The sequence below is a fragment of the Tasmannia lanceolata genome, unplaced genomic scaffold (assembly GCF_043159265.1).
Source record: "Tasmannia lanceolata isolate RefF3 unplaced genomic scaffold, GAP_Taslan_0.1 ptg000018l, whole genome shotgun sequence".
NCBI classification, from domain to species: Eukaryota; Viridiplantae; Streptophyta; class Magnoliopsida; order Canellales; family Winteraceae; genus Tasmannia; species Tasmannia lanceolata.
The window spans coordinates 56,480,079-56,486,078 of record NW_027518695.1 but is presented as its reverse complement, the minus strand read 5'-3'; the positions used below and the strand labels follow the sequence as shown (position 1 = coordinate 56,486,078).

Here is a 6,000-nt window from a genome sequence, read left to right as displayed (position 1 = left end):
AAAGTACTATCACTATCTATGCTACCAATACCCAATCACTTTGATCGGGTACATAGTCCCCATCAGTTATACAAGGAAATCGATAAAGGGAAACTATATCTTTGCTAAGAACAATTCAAACCAGTGTTTTAAAATGCACATGAGGGTCAAAACATTGTCAAAGTACCCGGTTGATGCACCGATTGACCTGGTCATAACTCGAGAGAGTGAACGAAGTTTTAATTGAATATGTAAGGCAAAAGATCGACTCGAACAAGAACACGGCTATAGAAAAAGAGAGTCGACTGGGCAGTCGAAGATGACCGTGGAGATTTAAAACTATGTCCAAATGGAACACACTTTCACCCTCTTTAAGGAGAGTTTTGGTATTTGAATTTTGTGGATTGTCTCTTCCAGCAGTGGGAGAACAGCTTTTATGTTTTACATCCATGATAGAACATCTCTGTCTATCAGCCTAAAGCTGTTTCTATCAGATGCACATGTCGTAATGTAGTAGCTGTGTTCTTCAATGTGAGCAAAGTGTGTTGGCTAAATCCTGGTAGGAGTTTAAGTATATGAGTATATGACTATGGAAGGGTGGCCTATTCAGAAGGCTCAGATTTGGAATTCTCTGATGGATAAAACAGTACAAGACTGGCATAAATTCATCCATTTCTTACCAAGATATTTAGATTTCAAAATCAGAATCACAGTTTAAGATACAGCATGTTTGTGTATTATCATTTTTTTTCAATTCAAGTAGCATATGAAACCTTCAAACACTTCTTGCATTTTCAAGAAAAATATTTTCTTCTTCAATTAATTGAACTAAAACGAAAATTAATTTTATGAATTCCTTTGTTTCTCAAAAAACTTCTAAAATGGATGCTGATGAAATTTGCTACAGAGTATAGGCTATATCCAGCAAAAGTGTAAAACTAGATCAGAAATGGGTATAATCTTTATAAGTTTCTTTGTTCTTCCATAGCAAGATATCAAGCTTCTCAAAATAGCTCTTGCTGGAAATTTTGAAAGGAAACAATGCTAGAAGTGTCCTTTAACATCCACCAACTTTGCACATCAAAATTAGATAAAAATAGACCATAAATTCCATGTCACTTGATTTTTTCATTTAAAAACATGTTTTTCATAACTGTTTTAGTCTCAGAAATGCCCTCTTCAGTGCAATAATCATGTCTTTATTTTCCCCTGATTATTTAGCAGAAAACCTCCAAGGATGTGCCCCACACTAAACTCACCTCCTCATCGGAACTGCCAATGAGTGAACAGTGATTGATCTCTCAACTATACACCATATTTTGAAAAAGAGAGTACAATGAAATCACAAAAAAATGGCTGACAATATCTAGTACAAACAGCTCCAATTCCGAAAGTAGTAGACCCAGTGCGTCAGTCAGGTTCAATTGATTATATTGACATCTCGAAGTAACAAGAGCAAGCCAAACAAGAGGGGCTTATCAACTAGTGGAATTGCCCAGAAGAACCACCTGCAACAATCTAAAAAGTATTTCAGATACTAAGAAAATTAATGGAATATCTTGGCAATGAAAGATTTTCAAACAAATTATAATGCTATTCCAAATTAAGAAATCGTCATTGAATCGTTTATTCTAATATATCAAAAGAAGTTCATACAAGTGCCATTTAAAGGTGACTAGAAAGTGCCTTAAGTATGGTGCTTTGTCTCCCCTTGAGTTCGAACAATCCCTGAAAGGCAATGATGTTGTATTCGCTCTAGTGTCTAAACGCACTCAAAAAGTGGTGATGGTGTTTCTAGTGTTTCGGAGTATGGTAAACCTATCGTGGAAGAGTTTTCAGGTGTACTTCCAAATGGTTTGCAATTGGATTTACCTACGATGAGATATATAGCATAAAATGGATCTCATTCTCGATGTCTTGTTTCCAGACAAGCAATAATACCGGATGTCGCCTAAAGAAGATGAAGAATGGCGGAGGCAAGTAGAAGATTTGATTGACAAGGAGTATAATGGTGAAAGCATCAATTTGTGTGTGTGAGTGTGTGTGTGTGTGTGTGTGTGTGTGTGTGTGTGTGTGTGTGTGTGTCGTGCCTGCTTTGTTGGTACCCAAGAAGGACGGTAGTCACAGTACATGAAGGGTGTGCTTTGAAAGCCGAGTCATCAACAAGATCACCATAAAGTACCATTTTCCTTGCGAAGTGCTAGAAAAGTTGATTGATGATGCTTACAATATATGTTGCATGGATTCGGATTTGCATGTTGGGATCCGACACGGATTCGAGGTGTCAGATTCGGCAAACCCCAAAAAGTAAGATCCGTGGATTAATTTTTATTAAATAAAATAAAAAATTTAAATGTAGATATATATTAGATATAATTATCTGATGTATCCCTCAGATAGCATATTTGAGCTACGCTCGGAAATAGGGTAGGTGCCTATGTCGTTTGGGTGATGCTAGGTATTGATTCCATAGGACCTAACATAGATAGAGTGTTCCTAAAAAATCATGTCCATAGGATGACGCTAACCCTTGATTTGTGGAGGTTTAAACGGGACGGATATAAAATAGGTCCATTTTGTGGCTCTACAAAGCGAATGGTTAGGATGATCCTATCTATTTTTTAGGAACACCCTATCCATGTTAGGTCCTATGGAATGAATGGGTTGCATAACTCAAACAAGATGGGTTGATGTCCTATTTCTAGTCGCTAGCTCAAATAAGCTATCTGAGGGATACCTCAGATACATCGCTCCCATATATATTACTCACACACACATATATTCATGAAAAATTTGAGGAGGAGGGTTTTATTAAGAGAGTCGAGGAAGAAAGGGGAACGGGGTCAATGTTCGAGGGTGGATGGTCGAGGCGCTAGGGTTTTTATTAAGAGATGATGGGTTGTCCATTTATAAAAGACAATTGAGAAGAGCACACATTTAAAATGAAAATATATAGGATTCACATTTTAAAAGGGAGAACGATGTGTCAGATTCTCCTGAAAAAAATAGGATTCGGAGAGGACACAGCTACAAGAAGAATCCAGATGTATCCCACGTGAATCCATGTCCGATTCAAGTGTCAAAACGTGTCAACATGGATTCGAAATAGGGGACAAAGAATCCATGCCCCACAGCTTACAATGTATGTGTAAAGCCTAGGATGAACATTAGTGACACTCATGTTATGCATTCATCTCCTTACTATGGAGAGAATCTACTTTGAACTCCAGGTCGGGTTCTTTCGAAGGAGGGTTGACTAAAATAGAACAAATTGAAGAGGACTTTCTAAACCATCTTGGAAATGCAAAAGCACCAAAGATCAAAGGAATTGAATCATAATATGACATTGTTTATGTGATATTGACAATAGCTCGATCGACTGGACAAAACATCGATCAAATGGCCAAATCATCAATCGAAAGAATTGGTCCTTGATCGAAAAATCCAGCTATTGATCGATGGACAATGATGGACAATGGGGAATAGTAGCAACAACACAATATTTAGCAAATTTTATTTTTATTTTTCATATTTCCCTTAAATGCTTCTTTATTGATTCGGGGGTACATTGTCGTGCAATTACCTTTGCGTAGAAGTAGTTGGGGACTCCTTTTCTTTTTGGATGATTTGGGGACTTTTTTATCAGTTTTTGCATGTCAATGTTATCTTTTAAGAGTTGAAGTAAACAAAACTAATTTATTTCTAGGGTTTCACGGTTACCCTGTTACCTCTCTCTCTCTTGTCAAGTGCACAAAAGGATTGTTCTTCGGGTGACCGTTTTCTTCCACTAGGAATTGAAAGCTAGCTTATGTAGGCACTACTTTGACAGTAAGCTTCCAAATACACAAATTCAACACAAGAACTCAAGGAGAAAAGTCAAATTAATAGGGAATTTGTGAGTTAAACTAAGGTATAGACAGTAACTTTTTAGACACTATGAACAACATAAAATAAGAAATATGAAGAGATCTAATGGAAGAACATATAAGGGCAAGACTAAAATGAGTATGGGATGAGAATACCCATCACCCATGAATCTTTTGCAGAAACCAAAATAAGGAACAATTGAAGAGAAAATACGTAAGTCATCAAGAAGATGTGTGACAGCGATATTAATAAGTGAAGAAGCTTCAGATACTATGAAAAGCTAAAGATTACCTAATTGTTTGACTGAGATCTGCTAGATGTTTTTGTTGCTTGTAGGCATAGAAGCGATGATGCAACTGCAGCATAATGATTGCACTTCTAACAATCTAACAAGTAATAGTGCCCCGAGGAAGGCCACTGATGCAGGTGGCTGGTGCAAGTGTGTTTGATCTTCGAAGCTTGTTTTTAGATGCCTAGGAAATCAAACCAGATTGGACTGGTTTTCTTAGATTCAGATTAGATATGTAACAGATCTGATTTTTTCTTGCTTTTCCATTCTTAAAATTTGAAATTCTAGTAGATTTTGACATGAAACATGAAAAGAAATATATGTACAAAGAAAACTTACCGATCTCATTTTTTTTCTTCTTTTTCGATCTTTTTGCAGAAATTTGAATCTTGATCGTGCCTTCTGTCACTAGGCCATTTCGTCCAACGTTGTTCGCATGGCCTATGGCCCATGACTTGTATTGTGTGCACATATGCATGTAAGGCCAAGGGCCCCAAAAGTGTCTCATTGCATCTTAAAGAGTATGTAATTCCAAGACTTTTGAAAATCAGTCTTAGCCAAAGGGGTAGGTTGCTCCACCCCTTTACCCTAGAAGCTTGCTTGCCATCGAGTGGTGCTTCCTAGTGCATATCCTAGCAGGGATTTAATTCTAGTCAACGGGTGCCTGAGCCCCTTAGGATTTGTAGACTATTACAACATTCTATTGTACTTCACTTATGATTCATCAATAAAGATTAATGTTTGCCTGTTTGTACCCCAATGCTTCTTGCGTGCTAGTGAACTTAGCTCCCTTCTGTACTCTGCTTCGTCGGTTTAAGCCTTCCAACCTTGACAGGCTTACTTGCTTTGTAACAAGACAAAGCAAGTGTCACATGGACCTCGTCCTCAGACTGATGGCTTGTGACACTTCAAGCAATGGGACGTGAGAGAACAGATCAAGCACGGAGAGTCGTTGGTGGATTCTTGCATTCAACATGATAGAAAGATAGGAAGAAAGACGTGAAGAAAATATTATAACTCTAATTTTCAATATCCAAAAACTCAAGGGAAAAACATGGAGAATAAATGAGAAGAGCCAAGCTCTCTCTCAAATCTCACACAAAAGAAGAATCTCTACAAATCCCGAATCAAGAAAAACATATGAAAATGAGGTAAGTACTGACCTTATAATGGGCAGCCGAACTAACAACCACAAAACCAACATGATTAAACTACGTAAAATGACAAAAAAGATATCACTTACAAGGAAAATTACAACTAATGACTATTACTAAAGACAAAACACTAACACTAACCCTAGGCTAGTGCAATCCACATGTCAAGAGGCATCAGCCACCATCATGAATGAGGATTAGGACGATGACCCTAGGCTAGGGAACCAATGTTGTTGATGGATCTAGACGATGACCATGACAGCTACCACATCAATGCCCTTGAGTAGAGGACCAAAAGCATAAAGAATATCACAGGATTACCCTAAGGACAGTTGTGTAGTGATAGGCTTGGACTTAGCTCTAGAGGTCACAACCCCATTATATTGGATTAAGAGACCTCGATGTTTAGAGAATGTAGGAGGTGAAGCTTAGGTGACGACATAAGTGCTCAAGATCATGAAGTCGTTGCCAAGACTGTTGAGAGAAAAATGCACTTATCCTTCAAAGAGGGTATTGGATGGAAGCAAATTGATTATAGAAATACTTACACTTGTTCAAGTATTGATGTGGACATCAACCCATCTAATGTTGTAGACCCCATCTTGGAAAAGGCAGAAAAGAGAGAAGAAAATTATTAGTTTTAATTTCCAAATCATCTCACTTCCTTTTCATTAAAGTAATTGCCTTAACCATAGCTTGGGCAAAATCCCT

The 6,000-nt window shown here is 37.6% G+C and overlaps 1 long non-coding RNA gene across 1 annotated transcript in view; it reads right to left on the bottom strand.

Moving 5' to 3' along the window:
• Positions 1 to 1,227: 1,227 nt before the first annotated feature.
• LOC143852041 (uncharacterized) overlaps positions 1,228 to 6,000 on the bottom strand; it is a 47,640-nt gene continuing 42,867 nt past the window's right edge. The window contains exon 4 of the long non-coding RNA XR_013236629.1: positions 1,228 to 1,487. This is a non-coding gene — a long non-coding RNA (uncharacterized LOC143852041). The remainder of the gene's footprint in view (positions 1,488 to 6,000) is intronic.